Here is a 26,616-nt window from a genome sequence, read left to right as displayed (position 1 = left end):
CCTTCTGGGAACAAATACATTTGTTTGGTGTGGAAATTTTTTGCAATATCTTTATTTTCCTGTCGTGTAATTTTATTCTGTGGGTTAGTGTTAATGTTCTTTCTTATTTTTGCCCCCATCAAAATGTATTATAGTTTACCGGTGTCTTTTATATGTTTAACAGACAAACCACATAAAAGCTTCTTCTCATTCCCCTTCCTTGTCTTCCATTCCCATTTTGCGTGTTGGTAGCAGTGCAACGTTGGGCCCTTCAAAATTTGCGTACAGGTAAATTTTCTTACCTTCATGGAAATTTTAATTAAGTACTTAACTACAGAACTAACTGGCGCACAATGTTTAAAGGTCACTTTTAGCAGACATCATCCAACAACAGGACTTGAGGGAGCTTTGCTCTGTTTTGATGGTGTATTCAGCAGAAGCTGCCAAGACTCTAACAGGTATATGCAGATATTTATGCAGAAAACTTGAGTTTTAAGCTTAAATTAATTGTGGTACCTGATTGACCAATAATTTCTTTTTGTATGAAAGCATGTCCTTTTGGGCGCTAAATGAGCTGCAATGTTCATTCATATGTATAGTGCTTTTAATTTCAAGAATTTTCTCCTTGTACCCATTGCTTGTGATCATTACATGGACCTCCGTTGTTTTCCAAATACACTAACTTAATTTCTCTCTAAATGTAGGTGTAAATAGAAACTTGTTGGGTGTATTTAGACAAGAATGCTACTTGGAAGGCAACATTTTAATTTACTAGCTCAAAACATTTAAAAAGACCCAGAAACTTTGCTGCATCAGCAACAAAAATAACAGCAAAAGTGGTATTTATGACATTTATAGTTCCATGACATGAATTTGTTATCCATCACATCACAAGATCTTTGTAAAATTAGAGCTTTAAAACTCTAGATGTGTAATCCAGATAGAAACCAAACTGATAGAAAGTAATAAAAGGTACATGAAAATGATTAAACGAAGGTTATGAAGGATGGGTATACTCCGAGAATGATGCCGTGTGACTATCGGGTACGTATTTGGTATGAGTGCGGCTTAGATATGGGTGCATGTGTATCGAGTATGTGAAATACATATCCAATTTTGATCGTAGGGTATGGCTCGGGTATGTCTTGGGTACACACCAAGTACTTATATGAGTATGGCGAGGCTTAAATATAATTTTCTTAAAAATATAAGGGTAGCAGAAAAAATAATTTGTGTCTATTTTATATAAAACAAATGAAGGGAATCTCTACAAATTTTCAAATCATAGAAAACTTATGGGGTTTTTTCATCACGGCAGAGTGAATCTCTTTCTTGATCTCGCACTCTCACAATCTCACTCCAACGTAACATCCATCCAACGCTAACGCCTTATGGCAAGTTCTCATGTCCTTTCCAACTCTCTCTCTCTCCCACATTAAACTCTGGTTTGTAGGTTAGATCCTGAACTAATTTTGGCATAAAATTCTAATTTGTACGTTGGTTTAGCTACTTTTTTGCATTTGGTTTTCTAATTGTTATATATCGTGTATTATTACAAATTATAAACAATATTATTTTATGGATGTACCCCAGCCATGCCTTTTATTTATTTTTTTTTTTATAAGGTTTTACTATATTGGTGTATCCATACCAACATCTGTATCCATATCCATATCCATATTTGTATCCATATGCGTGCTTTATAGAGCAAAGGACATGTAATAAAATAGATATAGGTGGCGAAAGTTGGATAGGGGGAGGGATTGAATCAAAAATGGCAGTATAAGGCAGCAAAGCTAAAGATCTTGTTAGTTTTCCTTTTATCCTCTTCTGTTTTCGTTTCATTTTTTTAATTAATTTGCAACATCATGGAGATTATGTTCAAGCTAGTTTGGTTACAAGTAAAGTTTGGAGCTTGCCACCTCCTGCAGGATATGCAAACTTCCCTAGATGACATTTTTCTCATCTAAGTGGGTTATTGACCTAAAAACTGATGACTAATCGGATTAGTATCTTGACGAGAACATTTTTGTCAACCTTTTCAGTGAGCTCAACAAAAATGCATCCTTCAACCCAATTGCTTCATTTTAATACTGTATTCTAATACTTCCAGACCAAAGAAATGCAATGGAGAGCCAGGCACAAGATCGGATGGAAAGCTCTGTTGCTTCATCAGCTCAAGACCGGTTACAAAGCCAGAAGGGATCCGAAGCTGAGAACACTGTAGCTGATGATTGCTCAAGTGGAAACCATGCTGAGAAAATCAGTTCTGATGAGTCCAATTCAGATGGTGTGGATATATCAAAAGGAAGGCCAATGTCTCCTGGAACTTTGGCATTGATGTGTGATGAACAAGATGCGATGTTCATGGCTGCTGCTTCCCCTAAAGGGTTAATGAACCATGGTTTTAATGCATCTTCACAGTTGCCTAATGGGCAAGGCATGACAGAAGTTTATGCAGAGCAAGAAAGGATAGTTTTGACAAAGTTTCGAGATTGTCTCAACAGGCTCATCACTTTAGGAGAAATAAAAGGTAAGTTTCTATCTCCCTCTCCTCTGTCCTCATTTGAAAATTTGAAACCCAATTGATGGGATAGTGAAGATAAAAAGCTATTTAGCTACTCTTGAACAGGAAAAAAAATCATTTGTGACCAAAATTATTTTTATGAATATCTCTGTTTAAAAGATGTGAAAAAACTTTTGAATCTTAGTTTAATGTTTTAGTTTTCCTTTGGGACCATTATTCGTCAGATGTTAGAACAAGGAAGATAAGTCAGAACTCAGATTGTTAGGACCATTCAATTTGGTTGATTACCGAATTTCTCAAGTTTATGTTGTGGAAGTTTCTATTTGCACATCACACACTCTTAGATCACACCATTTTTTGAATTATAATTTTGTCTCAATCAAATTACCATTTTGGACGATGGAACACACCTTCCTCTGTACAACCACTACCACAGTGATCCCTTCCTTCCTTGTTGCCCCTCCCCACACTGCCACCCTTCCCCCCCCCCCCCCCCCCCCGGCCCAACCTTATTGAGTAATGGTGCGTGATGAGATAAATGGTGGTGTGCTACAAAGTTTCCATATGTTTAGGATAGTTGTACCCGTACTATGAAATATGAATCATGCCTTCCTCAATACCTGGTTACAAGACTGTCAATGGCTTCTCTGCAATTGGAAAGTTTCCATTGCTCCAATGTCATTACCACCATGAAAACTTGGCATCACCAGAGTGGTGTCAGTTTGTAACTTGATGCAGCAATGCATCTTTCATGATACTTGGTCTGTTTTAGACTTTCTGATTACGGAAGAGCTGAACCTAGTTATTTCCCAGTGCCAGGGGATTAAAGGCTTACATATTTTAGCTGCATGATCCACATTATTATTTCTTTTGTATATTCTGAAACTAATGATGGTCGTCCTTGACATATTACAGAAACAAAGTGTTCTTCGTTGGCCAGAACCGATTCAGGAGGTCTAAAAGACCCATTAGGTAACGGCGTTGCAAATGCCAGAACAGAAACAAGAAATCAACAAGAACCCTTTAGGAACGGTGTTGCAAAATCTACTGTTCCACCTACACCCATGACATCAACCACTGCTTCAAATAATGACCCGTTTTCAAAGATTTCATCCCCCGCAAAAATGGGAATGTAAAACCAAAGACCGAGAAAGAGATGTAAAAAGATTTAGGACAGAAGATTCACCCCCACAGGTATGCTGCTACATCTCTGTAACATTAGGCCATTGTTGTCTTGTCTTTGTTGTAGCAGCGCGATTATATCAGCTCCTGTCATTGAACTGACCAGGGTCTGATCCATTTCTTACATTATTCATTTAACTTAGATTTGATATCAAATTTTCAGTCTCGAGTACAGTTCTTTAATAGGTTGTGTAGAATGCAGAGCCATATAAATGGTCGAGATATTGTTAGATGCCGATGATCATCTTAGCTTGTATCCCTAAATTCTAGGGCAAATTTTTATTGAATCACATTGCTGAGAAACAAAAAGCAATTTTCTCATTTTTAGGGGTTTGTAACTTAGAATTCCTGATTTTTTTTGTTTTTGTTTTTGTTATGTTCTATTTTGGATGCTGACCATTTTTCAATAAAGTTGTGCGAAAGGGATGAACAGGACCAACCTACATTAAGGTGGGTTACCTCGGCTATACCCATGCTGTGACTACTGTCTTATTTAGCGTGAGTTTGTGGTTGGGGACGGATTTGTAATTAATGCAAAGGAAACCTTACGATGACTTTGCTAAGGGTAAATTATACTTTTTTAACCCCTATACTTTGACCCAATTTTCACTTACCAATTGTTTCAATTTAAATAATTTAGGCCAAGTTTGGCATAATTGAAAAAAGACAAAAAGTCAAAAAGTCACTATCCTATTTAAGTCACATCATCTTATTTAAGTCACATCACCTCTCTAACACATCACTTCAAATCCAACCCATATTTCATAAAAAGTCAAAAAGTGCAGTCTTCCCAAACTAGGTCTTAGTCTTTACATTTTAAGTTCTGTTTCGATTGAGTCTTGCCATTCAAATTTGATGTTAAAATTAATGATTTTGTAGCATGTGTCAATTTCTAGACGTGTACACGTAAAAAATTAATAATAATTTGCATAGAAAGATCAAATTGAAATTGAACTTAAAGTGTAAGGATTAAATTGTTTTAGTTAAAATAATAAAGTGAAGGGTTGTTTGGGGTGTCCTCAATAAGTACACTTTTTGTCTTTTTAGACTAAAAAGTTAAGAAAAAAAATATGAATGCTTAGGTTAATTTTGTCTTTTTATGAAAAAATGTGTATTAAAAAATTGTATAAATAAAATGTGTAGTGGAAGAAAGGTGATTGATTGTACAGCTGCCTGCGGCTGCCCAACATGTCTATACAGAAAAATAATCAACTCTTTCAGGGTAAATAATTTTTGGACAGTGATGGTCGGTTCGTGGGGCCACCATGGGTTCCATTTTAATAATCTGAACCGTTCAATATGTACAATTCATCGAGTGTTATATGTCTGTAAAAAATTACGTTGATCGGATATCGATAGCTATACGATCAGATTAGTTTTTTTTTCAACAGTTAATTATCACACCATCCGTTTTGTTTATACAAAACTGATTTAATCATATAGTTAACGATATTCGATCAATGTGATTGCTTACAGGAATATAGACGAGTTTTACATGTTGAACGGTTCGGATTATCAAAAGGGAGTCCTTAGTGGGCCCTAAGGGCCCAACATTTTTGTGACTTTACATATAATTTTTTTTTTTGACCCAAACAAAGTGTGTAATGCCTGTCTCTATTACAAGACGGCTGAAAATAGCTGCTCAGTCCATTTGTTGTATTGCAATATATAAAATATTTTTTTAATATTTTTTATTTGTGAATAATAATATCTTTTTTACTTTTTGTGTAACTTTTTGACTTTTTAAATTATTTTTGAGATGTCAAACTTGGCTTTAAATCAAATTACATGGGTAAAAAGTGTAAGTAACCTTTTTGTTAAATTCCTTTGGATCACTCCTATCCACCATCAAGATGTTATGCCCAATATTGGAATCTTCCTCTTATCATTAAGTTTGTAAGAAAATTGTTTGATTTCAATTATGCATATTCAGGCTTCATCCAGGCCACTGGTGAGATTTTGTGGTAGGCAATCAAGGTGGAAATTTTGTTATTTTCTAATGCTATGTTTTGATCAGAATTTGATTAAGCGACGAAAAAATTCAACTTGTTTATTTTTTTACAAGTAATCAAATGAAAAAGAATTGAGAAATGCATATTCATTTCATTCTCTTTTCTGAGCCCAATTAAACAAAATCATTTTGATAATAGTGGCTAGATTCTATTTATTAACATACATCTTCGCACCATGTTCACCCCAAAAAAAATAAAAAAATAAAATCCAAGAAACCATATTTGGAAATCCATGTCAAGGGCAATGGGTGACAGGGATGGCAATGGGAGTTAACGGGGGTGGATATTAATTCTCCATTTTCATTTCTCATTTTCCATGGGTACCACTCTTCCCATTTCTTTATAGGTTTGGATTTTTCCCAACCCACTTTAATTCCCCCCCCCCCCTTTTTTTTTTTTTAAGGTTCACAATAAAAGCTAAGTATACCTTCAATCTTTTTTCTTTCTTTTTTAATATATTTAATGTTAACAATTTTTTTATTTTTATTTTTTATTTTAAAGGTTTTAGCTAAATATACCTTCAATCTTTTTTCTTTCTTTTTTAATATATTTAATGTTAACAACTTATTTTTTTTATTTTTTTTAAGGTTCACAACAAAATCTAAATATACATTCAATCTTATTTTATTTTATTTGGTTCAACAACAAAATCAAATAAATATTAATTAATTAGTTAAAAAGTTTGTTTTATAATAATCAAATATATAATTTGGAGACAATCAAATAAGTTTTAGTAATTGAAAAAAAAATGTAGAAGAACATGGAAGATTAAAAAAAAAATTACAACCATCTCTCTCTCTCTCTCACTCTCACTCTCTTCCCTACATGTTATAAGAACCTGTTTACAATGTTATAAGAGCCTGTTTGAAGAAATAAAATGTGAAAGAACCTGTTTGAAGAAAGTACCAACAAAATAAAAAAATTGTAACAAATCCTAATGCGCGCACAAAAAAATAAAAAAATTGTAACAAATCCAAATGCACAACAAAGATCTTAAAGACAGTACCAACAAAATAATGTCAAAAAACATTTTGCTAACCAAAACCCACATACGGATAACTTCACTCTAAATACACATGTATGTCAAAGTATCTAACTGTGTAATTGTAAACATCATAAATGAATTGCACAAAATTATTAAAGTAGTTAGATGTTCATAGTAAGGCTTAATTCAACTAGAAACAAAACACACTAAACTCCCAATGCACATTCTTTGGCATTTCAGCTCCCAATTCAACAAAGTGCATTCTTTGACATTTCACCTCTAAGTCTTTACAAGTTTCTTACAATAGCAACACTCCAGCAGCAGCAGCATTTCAACAGCAGCAACGCTCCAGCAACAAAACCTACACAAGAATAATAAAGATCAAAGAAAAAAATGTTGCTCGACTCTAATTCACATTCATATATTGAAAGACAATGTATAACATGTAAAAAGATCCTACTATGAAAGTTTGAGCCGTCTAACAAGAGAAATGCAAAAGAAAGATCAACTTTAATTCACATCCATCTCATCATATATAGTAGCATAACCAACTGATTCCAATGTTGAATTACCTGAAAAATAAGAAAAAAAATTAAGTACTAAGACTATTCAATGAAAATATATTTATTTTAAAAATAATTACATATTGATTTATTTAAGTACTTGCATCTCTATAGCCCACAACCAACTCTGTGCACACATCAATGCTTCCAAAGTATCTGGATGAAGTCTACTACGATATGGGCTCACCAACCTACCACTAGTGCTAAATGCAGACTCCGAAGCAACAGTGGATACCGGAATAGCTAAAAAATCCCTAGCTATTGCCTGTAAGGTTGGATACTTCGATGCATTTGATTTCCACCAAGTCAACACATCAAAATTGGGAGTTCTTGTTACAACATCCTCTTCTAAATAATGGTTTAACTCTGATGTTACATTGTTGATTTTTTTCTTCGCTTTCTATTAATAAACAAATCATAATCTGAAACTACCTCTGAATCCCCAAAATTTGAACTTGTAGAAGATTCAACATTAGCATCAGTTCCCAAACTAAGTTTTCCTTTGTTAGGTTTTATTCTTGGCAACCCCATTTGACAAAACTCCTTTCAGTTGTATTTATTTTCGCACTTTTATTTCAGTGAGACTATGAGTGTTTAGATGCGAATCCAACTCGAATTGTGCCTTTCAGAGAAGTTTGTGATGATAATGCTTTCAAGATTGCCACTTCGCTGATTATGACAGGGATCGAGCTGCCCGGTCAGCTCGCGGGGGTCCAGGGGGCAGCGCCCCTTGGCGGGTATGGGGCAGCGCCACGGCGGGGTCGAGGGGCAGCGCCCCTGAAGCAAAATGCAAAAATGCATTCAAAATTGCCTGTCCGCTTGAGCGGACATACCCACGCTCGAGCGGAGAATCCCTGGTTCCAGCAGTTTTGGTCGCCTGCAAAAGTACTGAGATGTGTGATTTCGCGCTCGAGCGGGTTCTCTAGCGCTCGAGCGAACCTCTGTTATATCACGCGCATATTTTGCTAAAGACGCTCGAGCGGGCTGTTGGGCGCTCGAGCGGAGATCGCGGGACAGATTCTATAAATTCGCGTGTTGGGTCAAATTTTAGGATTACTACTCAAGATCTTCTTTTTGGGTTCTAGGGTTTATATCTGGGGATACTTTGTGAGTTTTCTTTGATGTTTTGATTGAGTATTCAACTCATGTTTTAAAGAGTATACATCAAAGGTTTTGTTTGTTCTACAAGTTCTATAAAAGAGAGAGTTGTTCTTCGGTGGATTCTGAAGAATTCGAGCCTGAAGCTTTGGTGGATTCCGGGGTGGCTCATCGTAAAGACAATTCCGAGGTGAAGACGGGTTGGAAGAGGCACATAGAGGTTGGTTCAATTAGGCGTGGATTCGCTAGGTAATTGAGAGTATACTTGTGTAATTCCTTTAAATCTTCTTAGTGGATTGTTTTGTGGCTGTTGCCCGTGGTTTTTTTATCACAGTTGGAGGTGTCCAATTGTGGTTTTTTTTCCACGTAAAATCGTTGTGTCTCTGTGTCTTGATTGTTTGATTGGGATTGTTATATTCTGCTTAAAATTGATACATAATCACAAATCAACATCTAGGGGATTTCTAGATTTTTCATCCTTGATACTCTTGCAACAAATCATAACAAAGTTGGCAAATCTTCGCAATTTCCTCTTCAGCTGTATCTCCATAAAGTTTATCAAAATAAAACTTCAACACACTAAGTTTGTACCTAGGATCAAGTACAACAGCAACCCCTATAAGACCATGTATAATAACCCAATATTTGTCAAACTTTCCCAACATTTTTGATGCCATTGATCTAACAACCTCAATTGAACAAGAGAGCCATTGGGAGATAGTTATCCTAATCTCACATAAATTTGGAAAAGCAACATTAGCTGTGGGATATTTAGTTCCAGAAAACAATTCAGTTGCTCTATAAAATATTTTAAATCTCCCACAAATTTCTTGAGCGAACTCCCACTCCTCCTCACTTGGCAATGTTGTATATTGGGTCTCTTTATATTTCAAATGGTAAAATACATCCTTATATAACAAGGCAGTTTGAAGCATCAAATATGTTGAATTCCACCTAGTAGCACAATCAAGTTCCATCTTTTTAGTATTCAATTTTTTTACTTGACGAGCTGTTTCTTCAAATTTTTCTACTCTTTTAGAAGTTGCTGTCTAATAAGCTACACTATCCCGAATTTTCTCTACACCTACTCTTATCACATCCAATCCATCTTTGACAATCAAATTGAGAATATGTGCGCAACAACGCATATGAAACAAAGTCCCACCCAAAAGAAGAGAACTACTATCCAATTTATCAAACAAAATGTTAATCATCGCATCATTGGTGGAACAATTATCAACAGTGATGGCAGACATTTTTCTATCAGGATCCCAATCCATCAAACAATTGAGCAAAGTATCACAAAGAACTTCTTTTGTGTGTGGACATGGCACATAAATGAACCTAAAATCATAAATTAAAACATAAATTAATTTATATGCATATAATATATGATGCAACAACAATCTGTAATAAAGCATAAATTAATTTATATGCAAAAATATACCTCAAAATACGACTTTGCAATGACCAAGAATCATCAATAAAGTGTGCCGTGACTGCCATGAACCCTTTCTTTTGATTACTAGAAGCCCACATATCAGTTGTGATTGCTACTTTACTTTGATTGCTCTGTACCAATCTCATTATCTTCTCTTTCTCATTCTCATAGATCTTCAAAATATCACTTTTTATTGTGTTTCGAGAAGGTACTTTAAACAATGGTTGAAGTGCCATCGAATATCTTTTGAACCCAATATGATCCACAATAGACAAAGGGTATTCATGCAAGATTATGGCATTTGAAAGCTCTCTCCTAGCAATATCTTCATCAAAACTATAAGAGACTTTCGGATTCTCCTTGTTAAAGTTGCTAGTTAAAACTCTTTGTCTCATGTCCACTCCCTCCCTTTTCTTAAGAGAACTTCTATAGTGATCACGCAAATGTGAAGTTCCATGCTTCGGAATCCCCCCAAGATGCTTCTTACAATAATTACATATGGCTTTCCACACGCCATCAATTTTTTCTTTCTTAAAGTGTTGCCACACAAAACTAGGGTTTTTTCTAGTAGCTAAACTAGAATCAGAATCATCTACATCAAGGACATTTTGATTGGGGAGGGGAGGCTGTGATGGTAGAGAGGTCTCACTCTCAACCGATATTGATGGTTGTAAACCATCAACGGGTAGTTGGGAGTTTGCTTGAGAGTTTGCTCCAACTTCCGACATTATCAATGCTTAAAAATCCTAAAGAACATAAATTAGAACACACACAATCATATTGATATTCCCTAACAACATTTTTGCATAAAAAAGGAAAGAACAAGAGAAGAAGAAATAACAAATTCTAGGAAATTGAGTTACACCAAATGATTAGAACATGGATTTCATACCCATATAAGGAACAAACATCCAACAATTTATATTAACAAGTTCAATTCAACTAAAATTGGATTCACATAGACACAAATGGAAGATCTATTCACTTAATATCAATAACTGAGCTGGATTTGGTTATATCATAAGGTGGGAGAGGGAAAGGGATAGTGAAATGTAAAAAATAAACAAGAATTATTAAGACAGTTAAACAGAGCATTTTAATAGATAAGCAAAACAAAGTATACCGATGCAAATAGCTTGGTTATTGTATTAAAAGTGAGGCAAAAGCCAAGGCTTTTCCATGTGTGGGAACATTTATTATTATATACTACACTTCACACACAGATCTCACACCAAACTGGAACAACCTTGGATCTAGGGAGCACCTTTTTGGTTTAACTCATCCAAAATTATAATTATTAATAATTATAATAATTAATAATTATTAATAATTTCAACTATATATTTGTAAATTAGTTTCAATCCTATGATCATTCTAGTTATCTTATCTAACAGTGAGAAATTAAAATATACATAACACTATAGCATAATATGAAGAAACGTCTATATCACGAATCGTCTCCCATTTTCCATAATAATTTGGGCCATGTTTCTGTTTCCTGCTTCCACTTCCCAAATAACCATGAGATTATAAATTGTTTTAGTCAAATGCATTGAACCATTCAATGTCCAAAATTTAGTCAAAATCACAAGCCTTTGGAACACTGAAAGTTCTCATAATAAAGGATATTATGGCACTCATCCACAAAACTTGAACACATCTTGTACTTTAGCAATGTATCATCTTAAGAACATCATTAAAACACCTACAAATCCTGTTCTGTACAATTCCCCCACCACACACCAAGAATAGCATTAAAACTCTGAGAATAAAAATACTAATTAAGGACATCCAAAACTCACCAAAACAGTCAAAAAGTTTATCACAACTCAATCAAACTCACCACTTTATCTAATTATATGATGTTTATAACGTCCTCCCTGTAAAACTGTTGATCATCTTTACATTAGTAGTTAACTATAATAATTTCATCATACAATATACCCAATTTAATATAATTTTTGTAGCCACTTTGTGCAAATAATGTTAAAAAGTTAGCCTGAGAAATGCAGATGGGACCAGTTTACTGGGTAAAGCGCAAAAAAAATCTAATTCAAAACCTCCATATTCTTTCCTTTAATATAAATAAATAAACAATCACAAAACAAAAATAAAGAACATGTTTAAAGATATGAAATGAAATACCTTCAACCAGAGAAATGCAGAGCAGACTTCTCTTGTTTATGCAATGGAGTGATCTGCACAAGAGAAGAGGATGTGAAATGAAGAACGATAATCAACAAAATCCTCATAGTACATGAAAACCAAAGTGTCCTGTTCCAAAAAACCAGAACAAAAGGTTGAAGAACAAAAGTTTGTAAATAACCAGGACAATCAATCAAAAGTTTAAAAATAAATTTCCCCAAAAATCAATCATCAAATAGGTATTTGCCCATATGGGTTTCTCAACCAGACCCAAAAACAAAGCAAAAATAGCCGAAGAAGAGAGAAAGAGAGAGAGAGAGAGAGAGAAACGAGAGAGAGAACTCACCACGCTAGAGAACTGTGTTAAATGCCAACGAGACCGTCGGGGAACTCTAGCTGCTTTCGATGCTTAACTCTGATTTGGAGTGGGAGTGGGAGTGGGAGTGGTGAGAGAGAGTGAGAAAACCCTAGCTGTGAAGAGAGGATGTCAAAACATACGGAGAGATGAGCCTGACCCATTCCCCGCCCCATTCCCCGATGGGGAATTAAATTTGATTACCCACTAACCTGATGGATAAAAAAATAGGGGAAACCCACTTATTTCGGGTAGGATCTCCATCGGTAACCATTGGGTACGGTTTCTATTGCCATCCCTAGATGTCCCTCGCCCGTGCCTAGATGATGGTTCATCACCTCCTTGCTATATTGTAAGGTTTGAGAGAAGAAATCATTTTCAAACTTAAGCATTGGTGAATCGAGTAATAATTCTAATCAAGAATCTGTTACTTCAACAAATATTTATGAAAAATCTAAAAATTTCCTAAATATTGATTTGTGATTATGTATCAATTTTAAGCAGTAAATAACAATCTTAATCAAACAATCAAAACAAATCAACACAATGATTTTAAAGTGGAAAAACCACAATTGGAGCGCCTCCAATTGTGATAAAAAAATCACGAGCCAAAGCCACAAAATAATCTACTAAGAAGACAAAAGGAATTACACAAGTGTACTCTTAATTACTTAGCGAATCCACGCTCGAATTGAATCGACCCCTATATGCCTCTTCACCACGGTCTTCACCTCGAAATTGTCTTGCCCAACGTTGAATCCACAACGCCGATGTTGAATCCAAGACGATGAGCCACTCCAAAATCTACCAAAGCTTCAGGCCTAAATTCTAGGGAATCTACCGAAGAACAACTCTCTCTTTTGTATTTAAACAAATAAAACAAACAAACCCTTTGATATAATCCACTCAATTCGTGGTTAAACTCTCACAGATATCAAAGGAAACAAGCAAAGAAGTCCCAGATAAAAACCTTAATACCCAAGAAGAAGATCTGGAATACGTACCCTAAAATCAGACTTAAGAACATATTTATAGAAAACAGATCAGACTGACCGGGCAGCTCGATCCCCGACATAGTCAGGGAAGTGGCAAACATGAAAGAATTAACTTCTGAAACATCTCTACAAGGCACAATTCGTGTTGAATTCGCATCTAAAACTCATACCCTCACTGAAATAAAAAGATCAAATACAATTACAACTGGAAGAAGTTTTGTTAAACGGGATTGCCAAGAATAAAAACCTAACAATCTTCCTTTTGGCAATGCCGTGACAAAACACACCTAACAAATAAAATCCTAATCACCTCAACCCATTACAACCAACAAAAACAAATTTCTTTCTCACGGTAATGATCTGCAAAACAGCTATTAGTGCCACAATCCCCAAAACAACTATTAGTGCCACATGAGTATATGAAAAAGTAATAGACATATGACAAGATTATCTTAAAGCATGAGATGGAAATATGAATCGACATAAATTGGAGATTTTAAGAACATGTAGCATGAATAGATGACAATCCTAAGAAACATGCAAACACGCTCAAAAACCATTTTGATTATGACTCAAACTTCTTCCTCTTTTTGTCATGAAATGTCAAAGGAAGCTCAATCAATGAATGCAAGAGCATAAACCACACAAGCAAGGACAAGACGATGTTGATGATGTAAAAATTAAGAATCTGCGAGAAGTAAGCAATAAACAAGTAGTGGATAGCAACATACAAACCAACTAATGCCCATCTCCCTTACCAAACAAATCAAAGTGTTCATGCTAACAAACTCTTGCAATGATAAACCAAACTCTCCCTCACTAAAAACAACCACAAACACTGAAAACAATGAATAAGAAGAAAATGACAAAAATAATATTGTGGAGCAAGTAAGGAATTTCAAATTTATACCTTAAAACACACAAGATTATCCAAAAAGCATAATTACTTGAAAACACAATGTGCACAGCCTCTAGAAGATTCCTCATAAAAGAAAGTGATGCATTATGTGAAAAGCATAAATCCCATGAAAAAAGTGTGTGTGTGACTCTTGGAGTTCGACAAATACTAGATTCAAATCCTAGTAGTGATCTGATAACTGGACCTTCGGTACGAGAATCTAAACACAACTAAGGAAAGTCAAACCACTAGAAATCAAAGGGTATTTGGTGAGTAAAAGCAAAGGCTCTCCCTCAATCAATGAATCTTTCCTTTTTCCTTTTTTTTTTTTTTTTTTTTTTCTTTCTTTTGCACATTTTTTTTTCTTTCCTTTGCACACTCATTGGCGGCTGACACGCCCAAGAGTATGGGAACCGAACCAGAGAAGCATGGAGACAATAAGGAAAGCCTGATTGGTGACTCTGAGGTAGCCCTTTTCCTCATGCCTTAACTGCAAAAAACTGAGGGGAAAGCCGTGGAGATGCAAAAAGGTGAAAGGTGGTTAAGAGACTCAACATCACCCATGATATGCTAATATAGGTCAATTCCTCTAGAAAAGCAAAAGACACAATGCAAGAAGTCCATAGAGAAAAATGATCACTAAGGCGAAAGACTCCGATATTTTCTAATCCAAGAGTGTGTACAGAATAAGACATACTAATCAAATAATACACACTCCGAAGTGAGTAATGACCACAGAAAACACATATATATTAACATGTAATGGATATTCTCATCAATTCCAATATGCCACAAGAACTTCTCGAAAATTTCAAGCTTGCAAAACCATACTAAGAAATTTTGTTTTGTTTTTTTTTTGTTTTTCTAAAAGAAAGCAAGACATAAAATGAACAAGCACACACTAAATGATACCACACATTAAATAACTCAAAAAGAAAAAAAAAACACACAAAAACCCAAAAAAAAAAAAAAAGAATAAACAACTTAACACAAGTCAAGTTTTCTCACTTAGACCACTTTAGTATGAACAAAGTTGTGAGAATTGCGGTTCTTGGGTGGTATCTTGATGTTGTAGTTCCCTTCCCTTTCAATGGGAACCCGTCTTGACGTGGTTTCCAACTTCCTATTCCTAGGTCTAGGCAAATCAAACTCGCTCCATGTTTGGTCTTAAGCAAATCAAAATAGAAAAGTCTATTATGACCCTTAACCTCATTACGACCAATCAAGTGTTTCCTACCCCATGAGATGTTGGAATTTTTTCTATCTCTATAAGATACTCTCCCATGCAACTCATAACAATAGGGCGAATATGACCATATATACCACAATGATGACAAATAAAAATAGGGTGTACCTTCTTTTCTTTGACCTTACCAACTCTAGGAAGATTGAGATGTCCTTCCTCCCATTGAATCTTTTGCTCTCCTTACCCTTCAGTTTCAGTATCATGAGATGTGGATACATTCTGTGTTTGCTCTTTCTTACCACCAAAGCTAATGCCACTCTTGTCAGAACAAATTTGGTGAGACCCAATGATATTGTCTAAAGTCTTTGATCATTTGTTCCAAAGACCAATGGTTGCCTCAGCACACTTGAGCTCTTTCTCTTTCTTGATGATTAGCTCTTCTAAGTCACCTTGAGACATCTCAAGAGTTTCGATCTTTTCTTCATATATTGCATAGATTTGTTGTAGCTCATACCTCTCTGTCTCACAAGTCAAGAGTTTTGCACAAAGGACTTGTCGATCATTAGATATTTTGATGGCATCATTTCTAGCCTCAGAAATCTCATCCTTTAGTTTGACATTCTTAACTTCACATGCTTTGAGTTTCATAGTGAGTTTGTTATTCAATTTAGATAAATTAAGAAATTCCTTATACAACTTTTCATAAGCTTGCTGAAACTCTTCATCATCACTCCTCCAGGATTCATTATCGGTGGCATTCTTAACCGGCCTCTTCGGATACTCTATTTGTCCTTCAGTTTCAGAAGCCGCCATGAAAGTAAGGAATTGTTCATGCTCCTCTTCACCTTGTGTTTCGTTGTCACTTTCATCTATATCAGATCGGATTCATCATCCCATGTGATAGCGAAGGATTTCTTCTTCCTCAAACGATTAGGACATTCTTGAGCAAAGTGGCCAAATTCTTGGCATTCATAGCATTGGACTCTTTCAGAGTTTTCTCGTATATTTCCTTTCTCCTTCTTGGTTATAGAATTAATTTTGAGTTTATCTTTGCCTTTGTATTTATGAGTTGATTCCAAAAGATTAGGATTCTTTTTCAGAAAAGATTTTTTAAATTTTTTTACGAAAGCATCTGTAATCTTGGAACCAATCTCACAATCCTCATCAGAATCCTTTCCAACTCTATGAGCATTACTTAAAGTAATATCATCTTCTTTTTTTTTCTTTTTGAAATTTCTATGTGCCTCATAAGCTTGAAGATTTCCAACCAAATGATCCAGCTTGAGGTTGTCAACATCTTGAGCCTTCTCAATAGCCTTAACTTTTGGTTGGAAGCAATCGGGTAAGGACCTCAAAATTTTTCCTACAATCTTGGATTCTGGTATTTTTTTCACCTAAATTGAAGCTAGAATTTACAATGTTACTCAACTTTGCATAAAATTCATCAAAGGTTTCATTATTTTTCATTGAAAGGTTTTTGAAACTAGACGCAAGCCTTTGAAGTTTTGAGCCTTTAACCGAAGGAATGCCCTCATGAATAGTTTGTAATATATCCCAAGTCTCTTTTACGACTTCACAATTGCAAATACGACTAAATTCTTCAGGTGTGACGACTCAAAAAAGTGAATTGATAGCTTTACTATTCCAGCTACTATTTTGGTAATCAATTGTAGCCCACTTATCAATTGGTTTTGGGAAGGTTACTCTATCAACGGTAATCGTTGGTTCGGTCCATCCATACATGACAGATTGCCAAACTTTTTCATCAATAGATTTTAAAAACGATCTCATCCGAGTTTTTCAAAAAGAATAATTGGAGCCGTCAAGTAGGGGTGGTCGAACCATAGAATTTTCCCTACGAATTGAATCCATTATCACAAATCAAATAAGATCTCGCTCTAAAATATATATATATTTTAAAAAATAGAGCGACTTTCTCAAATACCAAATGAAAAATTTAGAAATCCCCTAGATATTGATTTATGATTATGTATCAATTTTAAGCAGTAAATAACAATCTCAATCAAACAATCAAAACAAATCAACACAATGATTTTAAAGTGGAAAACTCACAATTGGAGCACCTCCAATTGTGATAAAAAAATCACGGGCCAAAGCCACAAAACAATCTACTAAGAAGACTAAAGGAATTACACAAGTGTACTCTCAATTACCTAGCGAATCCACACCCGAATTGAATCGACCTTATATGCCTCTTCACCACGGTCTTCACCTCGGAATTGTCTTGCTCAACGTTGAATCCACAACGTCGATGTCGAATCCACAGAGATGAGCCACTCTAGAATCCACAAAAGCTTTAGGCCCAATTCCACGGAATCTACTGAAGAACAATTCTCTCTTTTATAGTTAAACAAATAAAACAAACCATTTGATATAATCCACTCAATTCATAATTAAACTCTCACAGATATCAAAGGAAACAAGTAAAGAAGCTCTAGATGAAAACCCTAATACCCAAGAAAAAGATCTGGAAGACGTACCCTAAAATCAGACCGAAACACATATTTATAAAAAACAGATCGGATTGACTGGGTAGCTTGATCCCTGGCATAGTCAGTGAAGTGGCAAACATAAAAGAATTAATTTTTGAAACATCTCTGCAAGGCACAACTCGGGTTGGATTCGCATCTAAAACTCATAGTCTCACTGAAATAAAAAGATCGAATATAGTTACAACTGAAAAGAGTTTTGTTACATGGAATTGCCAAGAATAAAAACCTACCAGTTCAAATTCCTATTTTTCCAGGAACAAAAAGACAATCTGAACATATTAAGTCTGCATATATATACCATTTTCAAACAAAAAATGATAATATTATTTTTTCTCCTAGCGAAGGAAAAAGAAGATATACATATGCATTAGGAATATTTAATTTTGTAGGTTATAAATCCTAGAGCCTCAGTATTCTTATAGATACAAAAGCTACAATAAGCTCATGTAAATGGAATGCCATACCAAAAGAAAAATGGACATTAATGAAACATCCAATTTTGGTTACTAGAATTGATGGCAACCATAATTCTATACAATTCAAGGCTAAAAATATAGCTATTTGGTTAAATGATAGTAAGTTTATTATACCAAAAATTTTATGTTTTCCGTATATTCATGGCGATTTTCTTCTTGGAAATAATTTTATCTATAAATACCTTGCAATGCAAATACAGGAAAAAGCCATTTTATTAAGCATAAACATTGTCTTAATTCATATTCCCTTATTAGAACAACATAAATATATTTGTGATAAAGAGTTTGTGCCCGTTCCGCGTGGTGATTTAACTCCCATCATCAAAACTATTGATGAATCACATTGGATTTATAAAATTCTAGAAGAAAATTTTAGTGAAAATCCATTAAAACTATGTCAACGTAGTCTGCGTTATTGTAGTTTGAAATTAAAAGACCCTAATGTTATCATTAGAGTAAGACCAATGATCTATATTAGACAAGATATAAATGAATTTGATATTCAACTTTAGGAACTTTTAGACAAAAAGTTAATCGAAGAAACTAGAAGCCTTCGCTCTAGTAATGGCAGTCAACTATAAACGGCTAAATAGAAATTTAGAATTTGATGGATATTTTATTCCAAGAAAAGATGTTTTGATTAATTTAACCAAAAGATCAAAAATCTTTAGTAAATTTGATTGTAAAAGTGGATTTTGGCAAATTCAATTGACCGAAGAGTCAAAAAAATTGATAGCTTTCAGTACACCTAGGAAACATTACCACTGGAATGTTATGCCTTTGGATTAAATATAGCACCACAGGTATTTCAACGGTGGATGGATACAATTTTTTAAGATCTTAAAGATTGTTGTGTAGTTTATATTGATGATATACTTACCTTCTCTAAAACCAAGGAGGAGCATAAGTAACATTTAAAATTACTTTGTGAAAAATTCCAAAAACATGGAATTATTTTGTCTCCAAAAAAGATTGAACTAGAAAAAAAATCAATTGAATTTTTGGGAATAATTTTAGACCAGAAAGGTTTAAAATTACAAGAACATATTTTTGTTCGAAGTACGAGATTTTCCTGATACTCTTGAAAATATAACACAATTACAGAGTTTATTAGGTATTTTAAATTATGGACGAAATTTTATCAAAAATCTTTCAAAAATAGAAATTCCTTAGTTAACCAAATTAAGGAAAAATGTTATTTTTGAAAGGACAGTAGAAGATGTCGCTTTAATTAAACAAATTAAGGAAAGTGTTAAAACTTTCCCAGATGTTCATCTTCTTAAAGTATCTTCCTAAAGCAGGTGATAAATTAATTTTAGAAACAGATGCCTCAGAAACATGCTGGGGATGTGTTCTTATAGCAATACCAAGTAATTTATGGCATGATAAAGAGATACCTTTATCAAAAAATGGGATTAGACAAAGAAAAAATCCAATACCCATAAAATTACAAAAAGAAGAACTAATTTGTGGATATAATTCTGGAACATTTAAACCAAATGAACAAAAATATATTATTTTTGAAAAAGAATTACTGGCAATAAAATTGACAATAAAAAGTTTTCACATTTATTTATGCCCAGAAAATTTTATTGTACGCACTGATAATAAGGCAATAAGAGATTTCTTGATCAATAAAAAAAACTATTGAGCAAGGAAGAAGATTAGCCTAATATAATAAAATTTTTGAATACACTTTTGAGGTAGAACATCTTAAAGGTATTAACAATTTTCTTGTAGATTTTCTTAATAGAAATTGTTTCAAAAAATTAAATTACTAAACAAGTAATTTTAATTTCTGCAGAAGACCTCTAGACCAAGAGGGAAAAATGGACAAAGGTAAACAACCTGCTTATGGAGATTGGGTGACAATTGCTAAAAAACCAATCCCCAAACAAGAAAAAGTTTATGTTGTGTTTACAGGAAGACAACCTGGAATTTACACAGAATGGAATGAGTGCAATAAGCAAGTTTGGAGATTTTTAGGAACAAGTTATAAATCATATGATAGTATGACCAAAGCTAAAAAAGCTTTTTATAGTGCACCAGCTATGCCTGTTTATCAAAAGAGTTTTTGTCAAATGAGAACTAACCCAGTTTCAACTAATATTTAGACATTTAAAGCAGATGAATCTGAAATAAAAGACTTTTTCAACCTTGGTATATCCAGAGAAATTTATACCAAACTCAATAGAGTTTGGAAAACTCACATTGTAGACAACAAAGTGAAATTTCGAAAACACATAGGAGTTCTGGCCAACAAATTAGCTCAGCAAACAGCTAAATTAAAAGATTTGCAAAATCTTTATTTCAATATCCTTAAACAAATGAATTGGAATGAAGATTTTAATTTTAAAAAAATAAATAATTTTCTTCAGCTATTAGACCTCATATCAGATGAGTTTTATGATCTAATTTTTTAACAAATAATTTTTTTTTTGTCTTTTTGGAAAAACAAGAACTTTGCTCCCAAAAGAAAATTTTCTATTAATCAAAAATCGAGTTGAGGATCATGGTGATAAGATTAGACAAATCTTAAAACGATCTTATGATAAATTAAATTTTAAAAATGGAATTCTCAAAATAACGATCATGGCTAATAATGACATGTGGTATTTTGAAGATATAGATTGGGGAATGACTAATTAAGCTATTTTCCAAATTTTAGATCCAATCCAATGGATAGAATATCCGATGATCAGCAAAGCAATGCTCTCATGGGTAGTAGAAGGCTTCCGATGGAGTAAATATTTTACTTTTTGGATCTCCAACACTGTTGGTTGGCGGGAACATGAACATTTTTTCCAACCATAGCGGATTTGGTATCTTAAAGAAACTGAAGATTTTGAATTTGAAGATGATTATTTAGATGAAGATCGCCAGAGAGAGAAATTGGAAAATATTCAAAAACTTTCTTTGACAGAATATTGGATAGACAGTCTAATATTTGTTTCACAGGCAGTGTCCAACATCCATGGCTCAGCAAAATTGCCATTTATGGTCACAGATGGTAGAATACTATTTGTAGCCCAATTTCCCATAACATATCAAAGGTCTCCTACACAAATTAATGAGGCTCTTGACATGCTATTAAATCTCAAAAAGAGAAATAATTTGGATCTTCTGTTAGAACTAGCCATGACCGCGGATGATGTAGAACATTTTCAGAATGAGCAATATAGCTAGGATCCTGATTTCCTTCCATCAGAGACTGATAAAGAATATCACAATCTCATCAAAGGATGGAAGCATAGTGGACCCCACTATCATATGCAAAACTGTCTCTTGATCGACTCCAACCTTGTCCAGGACACGTAGAGCAACCTGCATTATTTGGCGGAAAGTGGTCAGACAAATCCTTTCAGCTGATGCTACAAGATAGAAAAGATCAGCCAAATCTTATTTATTTCTGTCTATCTCTTTGAAAATCGGGCAGGGTAGACAGTGTATATAATTGTAGAAACTGTAGAAATTGTCAAAAGATATGAAATGAAAAGTCATTATAATTATTAGTGTTTAAACTTTTTGTGTCAATTGTATTTATTATGTTAGGACTTTTTTGATTTCTAGCCTCTAGCCATTGGAAAACCAAAAAAGCCTACGGTTAGGCTTGATGACTTTTTGTTTGTATATACAAAGTTGTAGTCTATAAAATGACATTAATGCCAACATAATAAACAATGTAAATGTAAATTATCCCCATCTTTTTGTTTCCTACTTCGTCTTTAACTTCTCTTAACTTCATAACTCCATCATAATTCCATAATAAAAATAGTAGAAAGCTCCTTTCCTCTTTGTTTTGTAATTGGTATCAAAGCCAGTGTATATAATTGTAGTTTGTCAGACTATGGCTAATATAATTATAGTTTGTCAGAATAAGGCCAATAATGGTAGGTTTTTATTTATTTTTCTCAAGACTTTTTTGATCTTGTATTTATTTTTTGTAGAACTTTTGTCCAAGCCTATATCTAGGCTTATAGTCTTTGGTAGAAAGGTGCAAAATTTTGGCCATATTGGTATGCTAATTTTCTACAATGTAATAATGTTAGGAAAGACTAGGATGACTTTATGGTTTTGTTTGTATATGTAAGATGTATTCTATAAATTGGCTTTTAAGTCAACATAATAAACAATGTAAATTCTCTCAATCCTTTTGTTTCCTACTTCGTCTCTAACATCTCTTAACTCCATAACTCCATCATAATTTCATAATAAAAATAGTAGAAAGCTTTTTTCCTTTTATGTTGTGTAATTGGTATTAGAGCTTGGTGAAGGGCTTTTGAAAGCAAGATCAAACTATGTAAGTATTTCTCTTTATGTCAAAATTTTTGATATATATAAGTGTGTATGGTGTGCTTTATGCTATATAAAAAATAAATAAAATAAAATAAAATAAAAAATCAAGTTTAGTATTTAATTGTGTGTCTTTTGTATTTTATATCTTCATAATTATTTGTTTTATTTATAGTTGTTGTAAAACTTATATGCTTAGTGTATGTCAAAGCCCATATACTCATTAAGATCTTTTGACTACTGACCATGTTTAAGTCTTTAAGATCATAAAGAGAGGTTTTAGGCACCAGATAAATACACTAAGAGGGTCTTAGGTACCAACAATAATCTATAATAACAATTAACCCTGAAGATATAATATGCTTTGGAAATACAAAAAATAATGTTAATAATAAATATGGCCATAGTTTGCATATTACAAAGAATCTGCAAATATAAATAGTGTGTGTTCTAATTTAAATAATATTACAGATATTATGTGTTCTTGGTTTTCTAAATTAGATAAAAATCAAAAAATAAATCAAAATTATCTAGAAACCAAAGTTGAGTCTATAGAATCTAAAATAGACAAATTGGGTTCTATAATAAATATTGACTTAAACAAAGAAGCAAAAAACCAAATAAACAATTTGGTAACAAAATTAGAAACTATATCCTTAATAAATAATGATGGAATGAATAGTCCAGAAGATAACTTCATTCCTAGGCTATTTTATGGTACAAAAGATATTATGTTACTTTAAACTAATACCTATAATAGGACTGAATATGAAATATTGTTGAAATATTAGATTATTGGAGAAAATTATATAAAGACCCAGATTTAGGTATTGATGAAAGAAATAAGTTACTAGATCAGATAAGAGAAACTTATCTTGAATATAAAATCCTTTTACAACACTTTAATTATGAGATTAATATGTCAACTAATGATGGTGAGTCAATCATCCTCATCTGAAGAAACAATAGATCAAGATGTTTCACCAGAAATAAATAAGGGAAAAAAAAGACAGAAGAGCCAATTGATCCCAATTATTTGGCACATTGAGAGATGGAGAAAATTTTGACTTTATTCAAACAAATGAAATTAAAAATGATACTAACACTGGAAGTACCTCAAATTCCACACCTGAGCCAATAATATCTAGAAAAGATAATAATCATAAGTACCCAATAGCTGAAAATGGTACTTATTTAAACTTGTCACATGTTCCATTTAAGGATAAGCCACAAGCAATTGATAATTGGGCACAATCATTGTCCATCATTATTACAAATTATAAAAATAGTTGGTCAAAAGAAAAATTCCTTGATTATATTGCAGCAACTCTCCAAGGAGATATGTTGCAATAGTTAAGAGAGTGGGAAAAATATGAAATTGGAAAAAGCCAAAATACAGCTTTGTTGGCAAATTTTCTCACACTTGATACAATCTTATCCAAGTTTGCAAAAATCATACAAGAAAATTTATGTAGTTTTGCAGGAGATACTAATTGGCAAGCCGATGCAAATTATATTTTGACAAAATTAGAATTACGTAATATTTTTCTTTTTGAAGACTATGTTCAAACTTTTAAAAAATATTACTATTTTATTGATCCACCAACAAATTAACTCTGGCTAGATCAATTTTTCCATAAACTCCCTAATCCATGGGATAAGTTATATATTAAAACATATCCTGATTTTCTCAAAAAAATGGGGAAGGAAGAATATGATAATCTTGGTTTTCGCATTAATTATGTTCCAGGACTGATAGCAGATCGGTATCTAGAAGCAAAGGGAAAAAACAAATTAAAAAAATCAAATTTCCAACTCACAATATAGTCAAAAATGTTATGATAAAATTTTGAAAGAAAATTGAAAAATTGGTTGTAATACATTTCCTAAGCGAAAAGGATTTTCCAAAAAACGCAGAAAATATAAATAGAAACCTTGGAAAAAGAACAAAACTTTTTCAAAAAAGAAAAAGTATATTCGAAAAAAGAAACCAACATGTATTTCAAAAAAGAAAACTTGTATATGCTATATTTGTAACGAAGAAGGTCACTATGCACCCGAATATCCAAAAAGGGGAAAAACTACCAAGAAAATGATCAAAGTTCTTGAAGAACAAGATTTTGAAATAATATATGGCGAAGAAATTTTTGATAAAAAAGAAATCTTATACGAAATTTCTAGTGATGAAGTAAGTTCAGATGAAAAACTAATCTTTATGATGACTAATATTAATAGTCATGAAATATCTCAAGAAGCAGATAGTATATCTCCAGAAGAATTACAAGCCATTCGACTTGGAGATGTAATCGGAGAAGAAAAAACTTTTACCGAAGAAGAATTAACAAAATTCAAAAAAATGCAAGAAGTTGCGGTGCCAGAAATTTACAAACTTTCAAAATTCAACTTTTTTTTCAACAAGAGTGTTTGAACAATATAGTTGCAACACTCAAGCAAAATGGTCAGAAGAACGAAATATTAACATTCCTTTTTTTGACAAAAAAAAGGTTGCAAGATGGAAAAAGAAATATTCTGAAATTCAATATATCCATATTGGATTAATTTAAGTAACCATAACAGTCTTATTTCGCCAAGGGATAGATACTCTTATTTTGATAGTGATTTTTGCTAAAAGATTTGCCAACCTAATGAAAGAAATCATTGGAGGAATTCAATCTAATTTGACTAATGGAGTAGTTTGGTTTAATGTTAGACCAAATTTCTTTAATTCCATAAATGATCCTAATCTTGAAGACACAGTTAGAATAAGAATTATAGGGTTTATAACCTGCATCTATGAGAAAACTAAGACTATAGGGTTTAAATGATCCTTATCCTGTATCTATGAGAACACTGAGACTATAAGTTTTATAACCTGCAAAATTAAATGTTCCCAATACATAATATCATCATTTTTTGTTTGAAAATGATACATATATGCAGACCTAATATGTTCATATTGTCTGCTTGTTCTTGAAAAAATAGGAATTCGAACATTTGTTGAAGTAATAGATTCTTGATTCGAATTATTACTCGATTCACCAATGCTTAAATTTGAAAATGATTTGTTAGGAAAATCTTTTTCAAATATAGAAGTTGATCTTTTAATTTTTGAAACTGTATTTTGAATATATAAATTTTTTCCTAACGCTTGTATTTGTATTTTGGCAGATTTTTTTTGTTTTGTTTTTGAAGATTCTCCTTATTCCACTAGTTAATGGATTAACCATTGTTGAAGGACTTCTAAATCACTGGTTGGATTACCGTGTCAAATGGTCGTGGTTCAAACATTTCAACGATTTTATTATGGTTTGATCTTGTTTTTGTTTTAGGAATTTGGTCAATTCGTGAATTATTTTCCAACGAATAGCCAAATCATGTGAATTAGATTTCATTCCTAATCCTTGTATTTTAATTCTTATTCTACATATGTCTTCAAGATTAGGATTATTTATGGAAATAAAGAAATTTGGTCTAACATTAAACCAAACTACTCCATTAGCCAAATTAGATTGAATTCCTCCAATGATTGCTTTCATTGGATCAGCAAATCTTTTATCAAAAATCACTGCCAAAATAGGGGTATCTATCACTTGGCGAAATAAGACTGTTATGGTTACTTGAATTAATCCAATATAAATATATTGAATTGCAGAATATTTCTTTTTCCATCTTGCAACCTTGTTCTTGTCAAAAAAAGAAATGCCAATATCTCCTTCTTTTGACCATTTTGCTTGGGTGTTGCCACTATATTGTTCAAACACTCTTGCTGAAAAGAAGTTGAATTTTGAAAGTTTGTAAATTTCTGGCATTGCAACTTCTTGTATTTTTTCGAATTTTGTTAATTCTTCTTCGGTAAAAGTTTTTTCTTCTCCGATTACATCTCCAAGTCGAATGGCATGTAATTCTTCTGGAGATATACTATCTGCTTCTTGAGATATTTCTTGACTATTAATATTAGTCATCATGAA

General features: G+C 33.1%; 1 non-coding gene and 1 pseudogene across 2 annotated transcripts in view; one reads left to right on the top strand and one right to left on the bottom strand.

Moving 5' to 3' along the window:
- Nucleotides 1-3,844, top strand: part of LOC114271286 (protein tesmin/TSO1-like CXC 5) — a 31,561-nt pseudogene extending 27,717 nt beyond the window's left edge. Inside the window, exons 5-8 of the transcript XR_014330476.1 lie at nucleotides 164-267; nucleotides 343-437; nucleotides 2,093-2,512; nucleotides 3,422-3,844. The product of XR_014330476.1 is annotated as a protein tesmin/TSO1-like CXC 5 (transcript). The remainder of the gene's footprint in view (nucleotides 1-163; nucleotides 268-342; nucleotides 438-2,092; nucleotides 2,513-3,421) is intronic.
- A 2,834-nt stretch (nucleotides 3,845-6,678) lies between these two features.
- On the bottom strand, nucleotides 6,679-11,987 carry LOC114273796 (uncharacterized). Its single transcript, XR_014330475.1, has 3 exons — nucleotides 11,933-11,987; nucleotides 7,146-7,257; nucleotides 6,679-7,046 (listed from the first exon to the last, which is right to left on the bottom strand). It is a non-coding gene; the product is annotated as an uncharacterized LOC114273796 (transcript).
- Nucleotides 11,988-26,616: the final 14,629 nt, after the last annotated feature.

The sequence above is a fragment of the Camellia sinensis genome, chromosome 5, assembly GCF_055761805.1.
Source record: "Camellia sinensis isolate YWXY chromosome 5, ASM5576180v1, whole genome shotgun sequence".
NCBI lineage: Eukaryota > Viridiplantae > Streptophyta > Magnoliopsida > Ericales > Theaceae > Camellia > Camellia sinensis.
The sequence above is the reverse complement of the archived record's forward strand: the minus strand, read 5'-3'. Positions and strand labels throughout refer to the sequence as shown.